The sequence below is a fragment of the Dunckerocampus dactyliophorus genome, chromosome 5, assembly GCF_027744805.1.
Source record: "Dunckerocampus dactyliophorus isolate RoL2022-P2 chromosome 5, RoL_Ddac_1.1, whole genome shotgun sequence".
NCBI lineage: Eukaryota > Metazoa > Chordata > Actinopteri > Syngnathiformes > Syngnathidae > Dunckerocampus > Dunckerocampus dactyliophorus.
The window spans coordinates 27,482,556-27,504,719 of NC_072823.1; positions in this window are offsets into that span (position 1 = coordinate 27,482,556).

Sequence of the window (22,164 nt, forward strand, 5' to 3'; positions counted from 1 at the left end):
AGGCGTCAATGAGAATAGGAGAAGTCATTGAGGATGTGTCAGTCACGCTGATTGACAATAAATTGCAACACAAATGAAAACAAAAATGCATTCCCATCACGTCGGCGTGATTTTGGGTGACATGAATTTTGAGCAGATGTGCACACAAGCTCGTGAGTGTGTGTGTTCGTCACAATTAGACTCCCTCTGCTGGCAAAAGCAGGGGAAGAGCAGTACAAAAAAAAGCCCGCATTGTGTAAGCATTACGATCAAAACCTCATTGGAAGCGCGTTTCTACGCAAAGTTAAAATGCTTAAGATGAAGAAAACACAATGCAAACAAGATCAACCAAGTCAATGAGTGGTAATGATTGCTTTTAATAGTCATTTTGGGCACACTGCCAGTCTTGGTAAAGGATCTGACACTTCATTAGGTACACCTACCCAGTCTATTAGATGCAGAGCTATTTTTGCTGTTTTTGTGAACCAACTGCAAAAAAGTCAGAGGTTCTCTACATGATTGGAGCGTACTGCTGTTTTTCAGGCCATCCTGCAAAAAGGCTAGTCAAAGATCCTCTGTTCGACAGGAGCACTGTGCTGTTTTTAAGACCCTACTGTAAAAACAAGAGGCAAAGATTGTCTAATTGACAGGAGCGTTCCGCTGTTTTTGTGAACCAACTGCAAAAAAGTAGCCAAAGATTCTCTGCATGACAGGATTGCTCTGCTGTTTTTAAGGCCATGTTGTGAAAATGCTCGTCAGGGCTGTTTTTAAGAGCCTACTGTAAAAACACTAGGCAACGATCGACAGGAGTGCGCTGCTGTTTTTAAAGCTATCCTCCAAATACAAAACACTAGTCAAAAATCCTCGATATGACAGCAGCGCTCTGCTGCTTCAGGACCTACTGCAAAAAGTACAGTTAAAAAAACAATCTTGTATAAAGGGTACTTCGAGTCGATAGACACTTCATTAGGAACCCCTGTACAAGTAAATACAAAAGTTGTTTATATAATTCTGACTTTAAAAAGACTTACGCAGATAAAAAAAAAAGCTCACCAAAATATCAGAAACAACCCTGGAATGTTGTTAAATTGACATTATTATCTTTAGAATGCCTTTATAATAGTTTGTGCCTTGTGTGATGCTTAACAATGGCGGTGTGCGTACCTAATGTTGTGGCATATACATTTAGGCTGCAGTTTGGTTACAATTCTGCATTCTGGTGTCAGTGATATCATTCTCAAGTTTCCTCATGCACCTCAAAAGTATCCCTTAAGAGAATAATAGTAACGTGAGGATTTTTTTTTCTCCCCCAAAACTCATCTGGCTTCTTTCCTTATCTGCCTGGCAAAAAAAAAATGTTTCAAGAGCGCCCACCCCCTTTTGAACCCCCACCCCCCTCCTAAATTTGACTACGCTCCTACGCTACTTTGAAGCCACGAGCGTCGCATGTTTCCAGGAGAAGAGAAGTGCACGTGAAAAGGCCTAACATGTTGTAATAATGACGGCGTAAACTACAATTACAGACTATCTGCGCACGGGGCGGGGGCCCCCGAGGAGCAGACACGACCGCAGAGGCCTTTTGTTTTAACTCAAGGCATCTCGCCGCTTGCGGTTTGCGAGGCCTCTCCCCTTCAAAAACACGCCCCATCAAAATTCCAGATGGATTTTTGAGGAGCAATCAAAGTCAACAAGACGACGGGGACGGCGAGGCGCAAAAAAGACGTGTGTCTGATGTCTCGCTCGTAAAGAGCGGCGGCCTTGTTTGTCCTGGTGGACCTAGATTGGTTTAATTAAACATATTTAAAGGGGTGCCGCTTTATTTATTTCGATATGGATGGTGTGTGTCAGCATTAGTTGTCATTCCTCACTATTGGCATCGCCTTCTTACTGTCTTCACACACACACACACTTGTGCACGCCCAGCCGAATGTGACACATATGCACAAAGTCACAAATCAAAGTGAAGAGCGAACACACACAGCGACACACCACTCACTGTAGTGCTTGGGTGGTACGCAGAGGATCTTGTGTCATGATGTTTTGAAAGCACTGTGGCAGGGATGACAGCCTCTGGGTCAGGAAGGACATGTCGGCCCAAGCAAGGAAGACACAGCCACTGCACCACTTGTTTCGCATCACCATTTGGGTGCCATACTGTGGCTGGCACAGAATTGAAATTGAAACACGGCAGTGGAAACGTGAAAACTGTGAAGCGTACTGAATCACATTTTTGTCATGTTGGGTTCGGTGTAGTTTTTATCCGAGAAATGTGTGCTATCTGGTTCGGTATGAAGTGTGTACCACCTCGTGTTACAGTGGTACCTCGGTTTTTGTTATTAATTTGTTCCAAAAGGTCGATAACTGAGACCATATGCGAGAACCGTGGCAAAGTTTGGCAAAAATTTTCCTCAAAAAATTAATCATACAAAAACTCTGACGTTTGAAAACGGAGGTTTTAGTGTACTGTACTGTACGTTTTACTGGTGTTTCCACCATGGAGTGCATAAGCGGGTTAGTGATGACTATATAATGTGACGGTGTAGAGCCCGCCACTTCGGATCTGGCTTGTGTTTGGTATCCCAACACTTGAGTGCCAATAAGTTGGTTTGGACCAGTAAATCCAGGACCTGACTTTTATGCAACAGTGGATACAGATAGCTGTGTCAGCTGCAGTACATAAATAGTGTGGGATGAACTAATAAAGTGTAATTTTGTACAGTAAAGATAAGAAGGTACCATGCTGTGTTTTTAGGACAGATCATTTTTTTGGTACTCTTTAAGGTTGCAATGATTTTCTTAGTCGATTCATCTGAAGCTTGCTGTTTCAACTAATTGAGTAATCGGTTAGATCTTGTTAGATCCTAAAACACAAAGGTAATAGGCTTGCTTTCATGGATGTGTAAGGAAATTAAAAAATATTCACATGCGGGAGGCTGATATCAGAGGAGATTTACAATTGTAAATCAAAAAACGATGAATTAAATACCAAAATAGTTGTCAGTTCATCGATTAATTGTTGCAGCTCTAGTCTCCTTTACACAATGTTTACCAGTGGAAACACAAAAATTGTGACCCATACTAAATCAAATGTTTACGACCTAGCAATCCTACGATTATACATTGTGCTTCAGTATTGGAATGGTGAATCCAAATCTGGCTTGTGTTTCCACGGCAACATATATAATTGGGACGGGGGTAGTTGCCTTGGACAGTTCTATGAAACGAGACAGGGTGTGGTGTGCCAATAAAATCAAGAAGAATGCGAGCTTTCTTTGTTGAGCGAATGTGGTAGGTTTTTTTCCGGCGAATCGACAAACAGGATCTTCAACACAAACGTTGCAGTGGCACTATTATATGGGGCAGAAACACAGAGACCACTGTAACCATCACTGAAAGAATTCAGACATTTATTTGCTTTCGCTTACGAAGGTTACTAAGAATACATTCTCTATATGTGATCAGAATTCATGGTTCCATTTATCACAGCAAGTCTCCCAGGTCCTGAAGCAGCAAAACATCCCCAGACCATCACACTACCACCACCATATTTTACTGTTGGTATGATGTTCTTTTTCTGAAATGTGGCGTTACTTTTACACCAGATGTAATGGACACACTCCTTCCAAAAAGTTAAACTTAAAGTATTTTCCCAGAGGTCTTGGGGATCACCAAGATGTTTTCTGGCTAAATTGAGACGGGCCTTAATGCTCTTTTTGTTCAGCAGTGGTTTTCATCCTGAACGTTTTTGCCCAGTGTCTTTCTTATGGTGGAGTCATGAACACTGACCTTAACTGAGGCAAGTGAGGCCTGCAGTTCTTTGGATGTTGTTGTGGGGTCTTTTGTGACCTCTTTGATGAGTCGTTGCTGCACTCTTGGGGTCAATTTGGTTGGCCGGCCATTCCTGGGAAGGCTCAATACTATATACAATACCTAATACATGTTTTCGCCATTTGTGGATATTAGCTCTCACTGTGGTTCGCTGGAGTCCCAAAGCTTCAGAAATGGCTTTATAACCTTTTCCAGACTGATAGATCTCAATTAATCTCAGTTAAGAGGAGGGGGGCAATCACTTTTTCACACAGGGTCATGTAGGTTTGGATAGTTTTTCCTTGCTTATTAATAAGAAGTTTCATTTAAAAACTGCATTTTGTTCAGTTGTGTTGTCAAAGACTGATATTTAAATTTTTTTGACGATCTGAAACATTTACGCGTTACAAACATGCAATAAAATAAGAAATCAGGAAGGGGGCAAACACGTATTCACACCACGGTGTATCGGAGAGTACAGGTGTGGATATGGCTTGTGTTTCCATCGCAACATAAGTACGCAAGTTAGCGTTTGTTGCGATGGCTAAATGAAGTCATAGTCATGTAGTTTGTCAGTAAGCTCACCAACAAAGAAGAATGCAACACAGTAAAGACGAGAAGTTTCCCACCCATCAATAAACTGCAGTGTCTAGTTGTACCTTTAGGCACCACAGGGTGGTTGGCTCCGCGAGCGGTACCGTACCCTGCACAATCTGTGCCAATGGAAACGTGAACATTTTGAACAGTACAAAAATATGGTATGGTGTTATAGTTTGGGTGTATGTTGGCAGGATGGGGCTCGGTTCGTTGTGTGACACAAAACTGGAACAGATCGCGCAGCTGCTTTTATGTGCTCCTGTTTAATTCTTGCACGCATTCCTCCCCAAACTGAGGGGGAGAAAAAATGTCGGAATCGGGGGGATCGTATCGTATTTTGGCAAGCGGCGGGCGATATGTCGCGCTGTCGTTGTGAAATGTTATGAAGCACTCTTGACCGACAGTGAAACAGGCACAGCCAGCCGTTTGCCCGCCGCCTGTTTGCATGGGAGCCGCTTCAGCTGGAAACAGTGAGATGACTGAAACGCTTGGCGTGCCAAACCATGGAGTGGCGTCTGGGGCTGGGTCCACCAAATCCACAAAGGGCCCCAGGCAGAGGGGAGCGGAGGAGGGAGGTAGTGGGGATAGTACTGCATGTACTCCCAAACACCCCCACCACCACCACCACCACCCTCCATCAGCCGTGCATTCCCCTTCATCCTCCCTCATTCAAGCTCAGTTCAATGCAGCAAACAAGCAGAAGAGTCACAGGGAACGTGAACTCTGACCTGGATGTCACATGACCCTGCATATATCTAACCGTGAGGTCAGAGGTTAAACCAACCCCAGTGGTCCTCCCATCCTGACCGATGGGTTTGACCTTTTCCTCGCTCCTCTTCACTCACAGCCTTTTTGGAAGAAAGAAAGAAACAAAGAGGGTGCAGTCGGATTAATTCCTTACCATCGTCCCTGACGCATCAGGACACTAGTAGCTCATTATGCCATGCACATGTGACCAGCATCTTCTTCCCCTTTGACCTTTAACGTCGTCCGACGCTGGACATGTTCCAAAATCAACAGGTGCCCTGCTTTGACATATATCACACAACAGCTGTCCAAAAAATGCTGGTCATGTAAACATTGTGATAATGAGACAAGACACCTTCCTGTCTGACGTTCAGCTTCTTGTTGCATACGATTTCAAAATCAATACTGTTCTTGTCTTGATGTAGCACCATGACTACTGAAAGTGTGAAGAAGTTTCTGTGACACTTTTATGCCTCATACTGTGTTAAATGTGTCAAAAATCAATAGGGTTCTTTAAGTTGTCATGGCAGGTATGAAAATGAATAGGGATCTTTCCTTGACATAGCACACACAATGCTCGTTGAAGTTTTGATGGAGGTCTTGCTACAAGAAACTCTCCGGTGTTGGACAAATCTTCAAAATCGCAGCCTTCCTGCAGAAACACAAACATTTTCACCGAAAACTGAATTATATTCAAACCGATGCCCTGTGAAAACCGAGGTTTGACTTGAAAGGCAACTTGAGCGTATCTTCATCAGTGATGAGGTAGCGGTGGGACGGAGTGCCATAATCACGGTTCACTGCATACCTCGGTTTTAAGGTGACAGTTTGTTTTGGGTGCAGGGTTAAGGTTAGATGACAAGTTTTCTTTTTAGAAAAGTGCAAGGATGCAGACAAAAGTTTAAAGAGTGTGAACGATCATTGTATTTTTAGTTAAGTTCCTCATAGGTTGAAGTGCAGCATTAATAGTTCCAGTTTGTTGCCACGTTCCACAATGTTGTCATCTTATCCACTTGTCTTTGTCCGTTTACGTATTTCACCGGGAAGACCAAGTGTTACCACACAGGAGATTTTAACCACAGAAGAGGGCTTTCAAGCTTGTCCAAAGGCTGGGATGCATTGTACTTCTTTACAGAGTAGACCACACCTGTTAACCCTCTCGTATTTTGCCCGTCTTTCTTGGTGTCCTGGAGACGTTCCCTAATTTTCCTCTTGTCGAGGGAAAATCTGCTGCTAGCTCCAAAATAGACGAGACGAGACAAATTCTTAGAAGAATAATGACAGATACAATGGAATAAAACTTGCATGAAAGGAAACAAAGCAATACAACCTGAAAAGATGGCTTCTAGAGAAATGGCTGACTATTCATGCTAAAATGTTAGTATAGGAAACCACATATGCAAGGGGAGGGGTGATCTCCTCCTCCTGTGAGAGACAGAGACGATGAAGGGCGGACTCACATGCCTAGACATCCAAGGCTATTTCAGTCAGGTGATAAGCATGTGGAGGACTTGTTTTGGAGACAAGAGGCTGCTAGCCTCTAGCAAGTCAGTGTGACTTTAATGTGTGTCTTAGCAGGAATACATGTGTACGCATAATTATAACTAATATTAATAAAATCCAATGGAACAATGCACGCAAAACATTGTGCAATAAAGTGCAATAACAAAACATTTTTTCCCCCGAAATTTCCCATATTTTCAAATGCAGGTATTGTTGCACCACAGTAGATAATGATAACTGAAAATCTGATGGAAGACTAGAATTTCCCTTTTTTTTCCTCCCCGAAAATGTCCCTTACTGTCAAATGCAAATGTTATGTACCAAGTGGGAACCTGGTATGCTTCGACTGAAAAATCCGATTACGAGTACATGTGCCGTGACGCCCCCACAATGAGGCATTGCTGTAACATGAACTAGATGTTACGTGAAAGTTCTTTGGGACATACTGTTGGTGCACACAGCACATCTTCCTCCAGTAGGTAGCAGCATGGCTGACAAAACGTTGCAACACAATCAGCCATTAACTTTCGTCCCCTTTTGGGCAAACTTAGCGGTCACATCAAATGCGTGCTTTGACGTCGAAGTTTACATACTTGTGAAAGCCCAACAGAGAGCATTGACTCAAGGTGTGTCGCTCGTATTTGCACCTGACCGCAGCCATGGATGGCCACAAGTGCATGGATGCTTGCAGAAACACACACACACACACACACACACACATAACCTGGCTCCGACCAGCTGGGAGTGTTTGCCGTGTGAATGTTTGCTACATTGCGCGCTCCGCCTCACACAAAGGCCCGTGCGCTGTCTGTGTTTGCACTGCGCCTACCTCAAACAGCTCGCTCGTTTCCGTCCCCTCTCACGCCGCAGCACACTCGCCTTTGTCAAGACACACACAAGGCTTGGCTTGGCCTCGGGTGGCACGCCGGGAGGGGGACAGGGGCCAAGTTCATTGAGAAATTGTTGAGAATCTGAGCAATGTACCTTTAAAAACATTCGGCCATGCACCGTGTTTTGATAATATTTTTCAGCATTCCAATAAAGGTCAAGGAGATATTGGTTCCCGCACTGTTTCATAGCGTTTACAATGGCGGTCGCTGGGACAAATGTCGGGCAGCGGACGTGCGACCCAGGTCAAAGTGAAGTAAGCGTGCTTGTTTCTCAAGTAACTGCTGAGTAATGCTGATGCAGTGGGACCCGATGCTGTAGCTATGGATGCTTCATTTGGGTGCTAAACGAATGCAGTCGCAGCCTCATGCAGCAAGTGCTGGTAGGTCGCGAGTAACGGAGCGTCATGGCAGACGGACAAAGATTGGCGCATTTTTTTAATTTTATTGCTGACCTCAACACAGCAGCGGTGCTCAATTCCAACAGCGTGCATACGATTCTCTGGTGGTCTAGTGGTTAGCATGTTGGCCACACAGTCAGGTGATCTGGGTTCAAAGCGCCGCTGGGCATTTCTGTGTGGAGTTTGCATGTTCTCCCCGGGCATGCGTGGGTTTTCTCCGGGTACTCCGGTTTCCTCCCACATTCCAAAAACATGCATGTTAGGTTCATTGGAGACTGTAAATTGTCCATAGGTATGAATGTGAGTGTGAATGGTTGTTAGTCTATATGTCCACTGCCATTGGCTGGCGACCAGTCCAGGATGTACCCGAAGTTGGCTGGGATAGGCTCCAGCATACCCGCGACCCTAGTGAGGATAAGTGGCATAGAAGATGGATGGATGGATTTCGTTCAACATGCATGTCACAAAATTTCGTAAAAATAAAAAGGGTTGTTTACGAAAAGTACTAAAGGTATGTTTTCTTTTTTTTTCAGGTAGCGGGTCGGGCACCGCTTAAGCAGCAAAAGCGCCAATTTGGCACCGGTATCTGATAATATGTAAACAATACCCGACACTATGCCGTAGCGCTATTACAACATCGGTTCTGTTGCTGCTGTGTTGTACAATACAGTCATCTGTTGTTTATTGCTGTTAATTGGTTCCATACCCGACCGCAAAAAGTGATTTTAGTAAGAAAGTAAGATTCAACATTAATAAATGGAATATTACCTATTGTTAGTTAGAGCATAGAAAACCTGTTTATGACTTTCTGAATACTTTTTTTTTTACCATTATTAGAGCCCTGTAGAGATGAAATAACACCCCTATAGCCATCTTTACACTCTTATTAGTCTTTCTTTACACCACATGGATCACTGCAGCGGCATAAGAGATCATAGCATATGGCAGGCTTCCGAACTAACTAGTTGGCCGCCAGTTTATTTGTTGTAAACTTCAAGTATTTCATACAGTGTGGGGAAGAAGAACAAAGTATAAAGCAAAATACAGTCAAACCTGTCTGTAGCGGCCACTAAAGGAAGACGCCAAATGTGGCCGCTATAGACAGGTGGCCGTTATAGACAGGTTGGCGGCCATTTTGAATGTTGACCAGTAGAGACAACAAGATGGCGCCCTCCGTGGCAGACGTCTCTGTGACACTCTCCCGTGTTTTTCTATTTTTTGCTATCTTATTGTTCATTTTGGACATTCAACACACTCACGCAGTACATTACAACAGGGAGACACTTTTGAACATCGGCAGGGTTCACCATGAACTTTCATTTAGCCTCTCAGACTTTGCCTTTCTTCTGCGCCGGGAGAACGCAGCAGCCTGCGGCCCCGGTGAGCTGAATACCCGGCGAGCAAAGCATCCGAGGCGTAAACGAGGCAAGCGAGCCGGCCTGCATGCTAGGCTAAAAGCTAGAGCGACTAGGCCACCGCTACCAAGCTTGCTGCTAGCCAACGTCCGCTCTCTTGAAAACAAGATGGACGAACTACGAGCAAGGATTACAGCTCAACGTGAGATCAGGGAATGCTGTGTCCTCACCTTCACAGAAACCTGGCTGACGGAGGATATACCGGACTCGGCGATCCAGTTGGAATCATTTGCTGCTTACCGGGGAGATCGGACTTTAGCGTCTGGTAAACACAGAGGTGGCGGCGTCTGTGTTTACGTAAACAAACGGTGGTGCACAGACGTACAGACGATGGAAAAGCACTGCTCGCAGGACATTGAGCTGCTGATGGTGAAATGCAGACCTTTTTATTTACCTCGTGAGTTTAGCGCTGTGTATTTAACTGCTGTTTACATCCCACCACGAGCTAACACTGCTAATGCACTAGGCCTCCTGCATGACATCATCGATAAACACGAGACCAAACACCCAGACGCTGTATTCATTATATCTGGCGATTTCAACCACTGTAACCTCAGGACTGTCCTCCCCAAATATTACCAGTATGTGAGCTTTCCCACAAGGGAAAATAACATCCTGGACCAAGTCTACTGCAACATGAAAGGTGCTTTAAAGGCTGTTCCAAGACCCCACTTTGGAAAGGCTGACCACATCTCTATATTCCTTTATCCAACGTACAGACAACTTCTCAAAAAAGCTCCCCCTGTAAGTACAGCAGTTAAAGTATGGAATGAAGAAACTGATCAAGTACTTCAGGACTGCTTTGGCTGCACAAACTGGGATGTGTTTAAAACTGCAGCGGGGAGGGAAGATTGTACTGTTGATTTGGATGAATATGCTTCTGCTGTTACTGGCTACATTAGCACATGTATAGAGACTGTTACCACCACCAAGTATTACAGAAAATACCCTAACCAAAAACAGTGGATGAACTGTGATGTAAGGGCTAAGCTACGTGCTCGTTCGACTGCATTTGTCATGGGCACCGCTGATGACTACAAAAAGGCCAGATATGACCTGAGGAGGTCCATACGGGAGGCCAAAAGACAGTACAGACAGAAGCTGGAGGGCTACTATTCCACCTCAGACCCTCGGCGCATGTGGGCGGGGCTCCAGCACATCACAGACTATCGACAGCAGAGTAGCGTAGCCACGTCCAGCCAAACCACACTTCCAGATGAGCTGAACGAGTTCTATGCCCGCTTTGACACCCAAACTTCTGATGAGCAGAGAGGGTGGCTGAACCTGGGGAGCACACAGGACGCACCTCTCATGGTGACATCAGCTGATGTGCGCAGGGTTCTAAACAAAACAAACCCACGAAAAGCAGCAGGCCCAGACAACATCTCAGGACGTGCACTTCGGGTTTGCTCATCAGAGCTAGCTGATGTGCTTGCTGACATATTTAACCTGTCGCTTGCACAAGCATCTGTACCGACCTGCTTTAAGTCCACCACCATAGTGCCCGTACCCAAGAAGAGCAACGTGACCTGCTTGAATGACTATCGCCCTATAGCACTCACTCCTATTGTTATGAAGTGCTTTGAAAGAATAGTCATGACCCACATCAAAAAGAGCATCCCGGCGGCAACTGTGGACCCTCTACAGTTTGCATATCGCCAGAACCGGTCCACGGATGATGCAGTCAACACTGCCATCCACACAGCCCTTTCTCACCTACAGGGCCAGGACACATACGTCAGAATGCTATTTATAGACTATAGCTCCGCTTTTAATACAGTCAGCCCCCACAAACTCACAAATAAGCTCCTCACACTTGGCCTGTCTCCCTCCCTCTGTAACTGGGTGTTTAACTTTCTCACAGGCAGACCCCAGTCAGTCAGAGTCCACAACCGCACATCCAGCTCAAGAATTGTGAGCACTGGGACCCCACAGGGGTGTGTGCTGAGTCCACTCCTCTACACGCTCTTCACCTACGATTGCGTGGCCTCCCAGAACAACACCAGCATCATTAAATTTGCGGATGACACTACAGTCATCGGACTGATCACTGGTGGTGTTGAAACATCATACAGAAGAGAGGTGGCGGACCTCATAGCTTGGTGTCGTGATAACAATCTCCTTCTCAATACAGATAAGACTAAAGAGATGATCATCGACCCAAGAACAAGGGAAAAGGAGCCACATAGACCCCTGTTTATTGGTGAGACTGAGGTGGAGAGGGTGAAAACCTTCAAGTTCCTTGGCACACACATCAGCGAGGACCTCACCTGGTCTCACAACACCCAACAAATTCTGAAGAAGTCCCAAAGGAGACTGTACTTCCTGAGAAGACTGAGGAAATTTGGCATGTCCACCACAATCCTGAGTTGCTTCTACAGATGCACTATGGAAAGTGTCCTTACCGCCTCCATCACTGTTTGGTACGGTAACTGTACAACACGTGATAGGAAGGCACTCCAGCGGGTGATCAAGACCTCACAGAACATTGTTGGGGCAGCCCTCCCCTCACTGCAAGACATTTATACATCTAGAGTCCTACGCAGAACACACAACCTCATCAAGGACAGCACACATCCACAACACTCATTATTCACACTCCTGCCATCAGGCAGACGCTACAGGAGTTTGAAGTCCAGGACCACAAGGCTGGCAAACAGCTTTTACCCACAGGCCATCAGGCTTCTCAATGAAGCACTCAGACACGCCACACGCAACACACACTCATAGCACTTTATTTATTTATTTATTTATTTGTATTATTTACTTGCATTAATGTCTCTTCTGTTGTTGTTGCTTAATTTCTTGGTATTTATGTATATGTGTTTATGTTTCTTATGTTCTTATTCTTTCTTGTGTTTTTCTTTCTTTTCCTTGGGAGAATGAACAGAATAAGATTTTCATTGCATGGTATAACTGCTGTTTTACCATGCACATGACAATAAAACTCTCTTGAATCTTGAATCTCTTGAATCTAGAGGGCACTCTGGGACTGCGGATAAAAGTTGTAAAGAACTACTACTGTAGGTTAATAAACCGCTGTTAATAAAGCCATTAAAGTGCATCGGCGACGTGAGTCTCTTCTTCCCCACAACAAGCGGCATTACAGTATTGACCAGTGCACACCAGGAAATAAACGGTGTCACTTTAGTAGCAAGCTTCAAAGAAGATGGCATTTTTTATGTGGAACAACTGACAGTTTGTGTGGATCTTGTGAATGATTGTGACTGAGCTAGGACTCAGTAATTAAAGTCTACACATGACGGCTTCATTGATTGAAAAAACAAAACTTTTTCGTGCATGAAGCTTCTATATGCGGTCAGATATTGACAAAGGGATACAAAATGGGTGGCCAGGTGACTGATATACACAGGGTCTATAACACCTAAACTTGCTGTGGGGGATTTTTCAGTGGCCGCTATAGGCAGGTGGCTGTTCTATACAGGTGGCCGCTAAGACAGGTTTGACTGTACATACCACTTCCACACGGAATGAGAGGATAATTTTTTTTCACTACGTCATGTCGGACTGCAAGGATCCATGGCTGCAAGTTAAGGTAACGCAGTGCTTCTCAACTAGTGGCCTTTCAGTATTAGCGCAGACCTTCCAACATGTATGAATTTGTCATACTTGACTCTTGAGTACACTTGTATGCGTCACCGCTCTCCATTTTGTTGGTTTCAGTTTCAAGTTCAGTCTGTACAGCACAGATAAATAAACAGATATTATCAGTTTCTCAACAGTGTTTCAAAAGCTACTGAAAAGTCATTATTAAAAATCAAATCAACCAAAGCACGATTAAAGTTTTAAAAAATGTGCAGTTTAGCTAAATAAACGCTCTAAGAATAAACAGAGCAGAGAATTAGAGCCGAGCTACCAGTCCTCACGATGTTGTGTGCTACAGGTACCTTCACGTCGCATGTATAAAAAGACAACCTACAGCATTGTGTTACTGCATGCGGTCTCAAGTTGAAGGTCTGTAGTCTCTGGAGGGCTGGAGGGGGGCGTTCAGAGGATACCAGACTTACCTGCATGGGAGTCTCAGGTTGGGCTGTGCTTGTCAAACACAGCTTCTCTTTGTTGTGCCAGACACACATTGAACCCTTGCAGAGGCCTCGCGCTCACAAAGGATGGATCTGTTACAAAGACACACACACACACACACACACACAAACACACACACACACACACACACGCACACACACACAGTACTTGTTTGACTGCACGACACTAAGCTGACATCTCCAATCAGGTCAGGGAGGTTCTTGAAGTGCTAGGAGGCTGAGATGAGGCTGACAAAGCAACACGACCTTAGACCTCATGCCGCCTCAAGCCAACTTTGGATCAAACAGCACCCTCACCACCAATAAAGTTCTTGTTTGCACGTACTGTAGACCAGAACTTTTACTTTGATAGCATTCAAAATGAAAACGGTTCTCGCTCAACATAGTCCAAACGGGCTTGTTAGATATTATTATTACACCTTTAGATTCAATCTGATAGCTTGTCATAGACGGCCTTCTTGACGCACACACTCACATAGCACAACCAGAGTTGCGCAACACTTACACATTACTTACAACATTAACTTTCACTTTCTAGAGTGGCGCGGCATCTGCTGTATAGACTCTGCGTACCTTCATCCATCTCCTTCAAAGAAGCTGCAGCCCAGCGCTGAAACTAAATATTTTGCTCGCATTTCTTCAATGCAATTTAAAAACTTTTTAAATTGTGGGATCATTGAATGCTTCTCCCATAGCAACACAGTGCAAAGAACCAGGAAGAAAGGCTAAAGAGAAGCAGTAGCCTTTACCGGGGTGAAAGTTACACCCGTAGGACAAAAAATAATGATAATCTTTGACCGGAACTGCTTCAGTCCTTTTGCGTGGCATATTATTGAAAATAAATAGGGCTCTTACGCACAATAATTGGATCAGTTTTGAAGAATATTAATTAAAACTGACGTCCAGTAAAGTGCTGCTGACAAAAACATAAATCATTTATTAAACTAAACTTTGACTTCACCTCCTGTCATTCGAAATAGATAGGGTTCATGCTATGATCCTGGACAATAATGAAGACATTTTTGAAGAAGAATTTTGAATTACAATTACAATTACAATGAAAAAACATGTGCCAACTTACCAGCTTGACTGGTTTGAGATCAAACAACGACAGTTTTCTTGCTTTGGGGTGTAGTAAAGTGAAATAACGCCCAAAAGTTCCACCTGTTACGAGGCGGAGTTCACATTTTTACGACACAGATGTCCACATGTTGCTTAACTCCATGTTGAACTGCATGTGTGTACTGCTTTTTTACGGTTCTTGTCATATTTTCACAATTTGCCATCACTGCTTTTCTTGTGTAGTGGGAAAATTGGGGTTTTATTACAATTTTACTTAAGGCCCCAAATCAATTATTATTTTTAGTCACAAAACAACAAATCTAGACTAGGATGGACTCTGCGCCCGCCTTAAAAGGCAGCAGTTGTACCATTACACTTCATTACTTGTCTCATTTTTTTCTGTCTCCTGCCTCAAGCTGACTTGGTGTTCTATGTCATACGGCATTTCCTGCAAATGCGCAAATCATTTTCGCATTTGCAAGAAATGCGCCCCCTTGCGAAAGACGCCCCCACCCCACGCCCATGGATCGTGGGGTGGCTCTGTGTGTAGTGACATCACAAAAACCAAATTGGGAACATAAAAAAACTAAATTCCAAGATATTACTTGGTGTCATTAATATATTTTTGCACAGTTTTAGCATTCGTTTGATATAATGTTCCACTGGTTGCATTTTAACCGCATTTATTTTCCCAATACAGTCACTAGCAGGTAATAAATATAATAATAACAGTGCCATCTGCTGGTTCAAGTGGGGCACTGCCTTCCTTGCCCATAATGTGGAGTGCAGCGCTAATAATGACAGTTTTTCATGCTTGGTCATCTTTTTTCCACCAGCGGAGGCCATTCTCATGATGTCACCTCGTCTCGTACGCACTCTGGTTCAACTCTGGGCCCGCGCTTGGCCTCCCGTTAACCCCCCGTGTGTGTAAAAGACCACTTTGTGTTGTCTGAGCGCTGAAGCATCGCAGTGAGCAATGGCTTCCTGTGCAAAGTGACTGTTATTTCAACTCCCGAGTGCCGGACATGCTGCGGTTTGTCGGCCCTGTGCGTCCCCGCCCCCCACCCCCACGCCCCCACACTCCCGCAATGCACGGAGGAAGGTGATATTTCCACGTAGCTCCCCTGCCGGTAGGATCCACCGCTTGCAAGGAACAGCATGACAGCGTCTCTTAGAGCGTGAAGTCAAGGGATGCTTGGGTTTGGATCCAAGTTGCGCTTCTTCCATCACCACCAGCATGTTTTGTTTTGTTTTTTTTATAAACAAAAGGCATTAAATGCTTCCCACGCCTGATTTACTCAATTTACATTACTGCATGCATTCCCCTAAATTAAAAGCACGCCTGTTTTTGTTTGGACGGACTATAAAAGCCATGTGCACGCAATGAGAGGCCATTGTAAGCGTGGAATGCCATTAATTGTCACATAAAAGACGCAAAGGGAGAAGACGTTTGAAGGAGTCTCCAGTTTCCCACATGAGAAATGTCATTTGCAATCAATGAACACATAAGTACGATTGCCTTTAACGCCACAAAGACGGTCAAAATTCTCACAGCAACACTCGGTTCTGTCTTCAAATAAACCCAGAAACCCTGGGTGACGACAGGAATCAAAGATCCTCTATATGACAGGAGCGCTCTTCTGTTTATAATGACTGAAAAAATGCCAGTCAAAGATTTCCTGTATTTTATGACTGCAGCGCTTTACTGTTTTTGACTATGTGTTTTTGACTGTTTTTAAGGACCTCCTGCAAAAAACATTAGTCAAAGATGCACTAAATGACAAGAGCGCTGCTGTTTTTGAGGACATACTACAAATATGTGAATTCAAAATCCTTTATATGGCAGGATCGCTTCACCGTTTGTAGGAATCTACCACAAAAATGCTAGTCGAAGATCCTCTGTAAGGTAATTGTGCTTTGCAGATTTTAGGAATATACTACCTAAATGCAAGTCAAAGATCTTCTACTGTATATGACAGAAGATCTTTGCTGTTTTTGAGGACCAACTGCAAAAACGCGAGTCAAAGATGCTCTATATGGCAGAGGATCTTTGCTGTGGTTAGGATTCTCACCAAAAAAATACTAGTCAAAGATCCTCTGAGTAGCAGGAGCACTCTGCTATTTTTAAGGACCTATTTTTTAATTTTCTTTATTTTAAGATCCTATTTATGACTATTGCGTTATGCTGGTATTAGGAATATACTTCAAAAATGCTAGTCAAAGATGGTGACTGTAAAAGGTCTATGCTGTTTTTAAGGACCTACTGCAAAAACATTAGTCAAAGATGCTCTAAATGACAGGAGCACTCTGCTGTTTTTGAGGACATACTGCAAATATGCGAGTTAAAGATATTCAGTATGGCAGAATTGCTTTGCTGTTTTTAGGAACCGACTACAAAAATCAAAGTCAAAGATCCTCTGCGTGGCAGGAGCGCTCTGCTCTTTTTAATCACATACTGCAAAAACGTGAGTCAAAGATCCTGTGTATGACAATTGTGCTTTGCTGTTGTTAGAATATACTGCAAATATACGAGGCAAAGATCTTCTACTGTACATGACACAACATCCCTCCTGTTGTTAAGACCTACTCAAAAACGCTTGTCAAATATCCTCTATATGACAGGAGTGCTTTGCTGTTTTTCAGAATCTACTGACAGAATGCTAGTCAAAGATTCTCTGCGTGGCAGGAGCGCTCTGCTGTTACGAGAAAGACCTTCTATAGGACAGCACTCAGCTACTTTTGAAGACCTATTGCAAAAACGGGAAACACAGATCCAATATATGACACTTGTGCTTTGCTGTTTTTAAGAATATACTTCAAAAATGTTGGTCAACGATCTTCTGTAAATGATAAAAGATCTGTGCTCGTGTTATGGATCTACGGCAAAAACACGAGTCAAAGATCCTCTATATGACTATATGACGGGTGAGCTCTGCTGTTTTAAAGAACCTACTGCAAAAAAAACTTGCCAAAGATCCTCTATAGGACATGGAGTGCTCCAATCTTTTTGAAGACCAACAGCAAAGAAAGCACTAGTCCAAGATCCTTTATATGACAGGATTGCTTTGCTGTTTTATGGAATCTACTAAAAAAATGCTTGTCAAAGATCCATTTTATGACAAGATCGCTTTGCTGTTTTTAGGAATCTACCGCAAATGATCCTCTGTGTGGCAGGAGCACTCTCTGTTTATAATGACCTACTGCTAAAACGCGAGTCAAAGATCCTATGTATGACACTTGTGCTTTGCTGTTTTTAAAAATATACTGCAAAAACAAGAGATCCTCTTTATAACGGGAGCGCTCTGGCGTTTTTAAGGACCAACTGCAAATAACACCAGTCAATGATCCTATATATGTCAATTGTGCTTTGCTGATTTTAGGAATATACTACAAAAATGCTCGTCAAAGATGTTCCACTGTGTATCACAGAAGCTGTTTAGAAGGACCTACTTCAAAAATGCTTGCCAAAGATCCTCTGTAGGACACGAGTGCTCCGCTGTTTTTGAAAACCAACAGCAAAAAAAAGCACTCGTCCAAGTTCCTCTATATGACAGGATTGCTTTGCTGTTTTTCAGAATGTACTGACAAAATGCTAGTCAAAGATCCACTTTACGACAAGATTGTTTTGCTGTTTTTAGTAATCTACCACAAAAGATCCTCTGTGTGGCTGATGTTTTTAAGGACCTACCTACTGAAAAAACACTAGTCAGAGATCCTACATGTGACCCTTGTGCGTTGCTGTGTTTAGGAGTATACTGCAAAAACACCAGTCAAAGATCCTCTGTATGGCAGGAGCGCTCTGCTGTTTTTAAGGACCTACTGAAAAAATGCTAGTTGAACATCTTATGTATGTCAACTGTGCTTGACCACATGAGGCGCCCGCAGGCCTGCTTTTCATTCAGGTTTTCAGTTGATACCAGCATTTTGTGAATGTTTTGGTAAAACAAGCATATTTGATTTGTTTGGGTTGAAATAAAGTATGAAAATCATTTCTACAAAAATGAGGCCATTTTCATTTTCTAAAAGTAGCTCTCACAAGAAAAAACGTTGGTGACCCCTGCTCTAGATGACAGAAGATCTGTTTTGAAGGACCGACTGAGAGTGACTGTAAGAAAAGACATCCTCCGTAGGCAATTTAACGCACAGTCGTGGTCGTCGTGTGAGCGGATTAGGACTTTTCCATTGACCGCTGCTGAGCGGAGGTTACAATCTTGCACCCCAAAGACAGACTTCCCGTTAGAAGCAGGAGAGTCGTCAGGCAACACTTACTGGAATCCCCTGGAATTTGCAGCAAACGCTCTGTTGGCTAAAACCCGGACAATGCGTTTGTGCTCTACAGTGAGTCGGTGCACGGGAGTCTCGCGCCGAGTAATGGCTCCCGAGCGTGCGCTGCGCTGGCGCCGCTCGCAGCCCGTGCAGATAAATCAATAGCAACGGAGCGATTAAGAGCGAGTGAAGGATGCGAGGGCGGTTAATGGCTGATTGGAGCTTGGCACCGATGTACGAAACTCACACTTGACTGATGTCATCAAGAGTCCATGCATGTGATGAGATGTGTGGGAATACGTGGGGATGAATGAGGTGCTACCTCACCGCTGCTCGTCTCCTTCAAGCTAACAATATCAATAGAGTGCATGTAAGGCCGTCATTGTGGTGCCCCAACTATTTGGGCCATCTTGGCCCAATAGGATTCTCATTTTCACCACAAAGGTCTCCTATGATGCAAAAGTGACTTTAATGATGTTTTACAGTAATATGTAGGCTTCGCTACATATCTTAAAATAAAGCCCGGACATCATGAAGGAAAATCCTCTGATACACCTCTGACCCGCCCCTAGCTAGATGAGCCCGCCCCCTGTATCAGCCCACCATTTACAGCTTTGAAAAAAAAGTGCAGGCTTCGCTACACATCTTAAAATAAAGCTCTATCAACAACTATCCGTCAGTCAGTTACACGTAGAAGCTGTAATTTTGATCACGATGTGTTTCTTCGGCGAATAGGCTGACCTAGCATGATGTAGCTGTTAAAATGTGAGTGTAATGTTAGCACTTTAGCACTTTAGCACCCATAGCTATGCTACCGTTGCTAACGTTTGTGTTCTCCAGTCCTGCTCCTTAATGTTACTACATTGGATGTGATTTATGGTATCTGTTACGTTGGACAAAGTCACAGGATATATGTAAAAAACTGGATAAAGTACACAACAGGTCTTTTTGGAGACACACAGACAAACACAGCTCATTAGCATTAAAGCTACACACACCCAGTAGGGTTTACTAAAAGAACTTTTAAACTGTCTAAATTCCAGCCTGAAGGCTTACACACCTACAACACACTATCGTTGCATTTTTTTTTATAGCTTACACGATAAAAAAAAAAAAAAAACACTATAACATAGCACCTTTAAAAGTAAATAGTATTGGACCGTAACATGTAGTAGCTTCAAGTTCCCACTAGAGGTCGACAAAGCAAGCTGCACATTAAGTACTAAGCCCGGATCCTTTTTTGTTTTTGTTTTTTAAACTTCCGTCTGGTTTACCGTGGTATTTCACTGTATGTTTACATCATTTACTTTGATTATAAAGTTATTAAAACCTGACAGTATTATCAGGTTTAGAATAAGATATATAAGAGAAAAGCACGCCTTGATGGTGGGCTGCATGGGAAGTTAAACCAAGTTGGTGAGCACTGAAAGCAACCAGCAGAGGGCGCTGTTACATAAGCAATAATATTGCCTGTTATCTTCCGTCACTGCCTTCCGCCATTTGTAATTTATGACTATTCATGTATATACTTATGAATAAATAAATATAAGTAGTTAATCTTGATAATAATATAGTATTTTTCATATATTATATGATTTGTTATGAATAATAATAAACATAAAATAAATATAGTCATGAATATAGTTATGCTGGGACCATTCTTACATCTTTGTGTACTGTATGTGTCTTCTGGGGGACAAAGTTTGGACACTCCTACACCACTTTACAGAGTCAGTAGTTTTTGTTTTTTTTGTCGTCAATTTGTATATGGGCTGGGTAAAAGAGCGTTTATGTAAAAGCTGAGAGGAGCACGCCAAGAGTAAGCGTCATTTATCTTCATTTGTTCAGCCTTTTATGCAACAAAAACGCTCCTTCCCTCGACTCCCTGTTCACTGCCAAACGTTTGAGGCAATCCAGCAGCTGTCTAATGGAGGCCCGCTGCTTGCCTGCCTGAATATCACTAATAACTTCATTAGCACTTCCTGGCTGCAGCCAACACTGCAGTGGATTAGATTCCACACTCACATATCTGTATAAGTGTGTGTGTTTGCGTGCATGGAAGGTGCAGGGAAGATTGTGCACGTTTTCCTCCTGGTCACAGCACACTGGTTTTGCTATTGTTGCTCTTGCTTCAACAGTTTAAGCATGTAAATGCATGCAAATGCTGCCTTTGATTGTAAATGTTGCGGCCAGGAAAGAACCGTCACGCTGTCTCAGTGCAGGGACTGAGGTGAAAAATCTGCAACTTTAATGAATAGGACCTATAATAATAATAATCAGAGAGCATGTGATTACTCCCCGGTGAGGAAATGTCATTCAGGGCTGTGATTGTGTGGAGGAAAACTTTTCAAGACGTCTTTGGAGCGTCTCGGGTTTATATATTTATATCAAGGTTCTGTTTTGATTTCAAGGCCACTCAGTGCAACACAACCACAATCTGTCAGCCTGTGCAAGCTCTCTTTGGAACACGCTTGCCAATGTCAACCTTTTTTGGAGTCGTGTAATTTTAAAACGATACATTTACAAAGTCTTTTGGTTTATTTCCCCTGAAAACTGAGCACTTTTACTTTTTATTTATGCATTTCTAGTAGCTGTAGTCAATAGTTTGTGAGTTACAAGCGTTTGCAAAACATACAAATTAAAACAATCATCTTTATTATCTTTACAATAAATGTTTTCAACGATTTTTAGAAATGCATACTTGTCGACGACAACAAAGCAGGCTTCACTACACATCTTAATATACAGCCTGGAAAATTGTTTCTTGGACATGGACTCCATGAAACCTGCCCAGCTTCGGGCATATAAAAAAAAACAGGCTTCGCTATGCATCTTAAAATAAAGCCCTGCCAACAAACATGTACAGATGTGACCTCAACTGTTACGTTGAAAACATTTTAGAAATTCATACTTGTCGACGACAAACAAAGCAGGCTTCACTACACATCTCAAAATAAACCCTGGAACTTTATTTCAACAGATTGAATTAATTTGACTAATTTATTACAATAAATTCAATTATTAATTAGATTAGTGCTTCATTCAATACCAACGATGTGTTTATACGTTTTTATAAACGCCAACAACCGATCCCATTAAGTTGTTTTGCGTGCAAAAAGAGGTAATGACACAAGTGCACACGGAAAGATGTCACTTTTAGCGCAGTTTTACGCCATAAAAACGGCCACAAGGTGGCAGAAGTGCATTTGATGAGAGCTCGGAATGGATCTTTTGCATGTAAAAAACACACTAGACAGCAAGGAGGAAGTGGAGGAGTGTAGCATGCAGAAGGTTACGCACCGTAAAGAAATTTTAGCGCATGCAAATGCACGTGCATGCGCGCGTGCACACACAGTTTAGTTCTAAGTGTGAAAATTTTAAATCGTTCATGGTGTTATATTTGTAGATAAATTGTTATTTTGATGTAAAACGACCC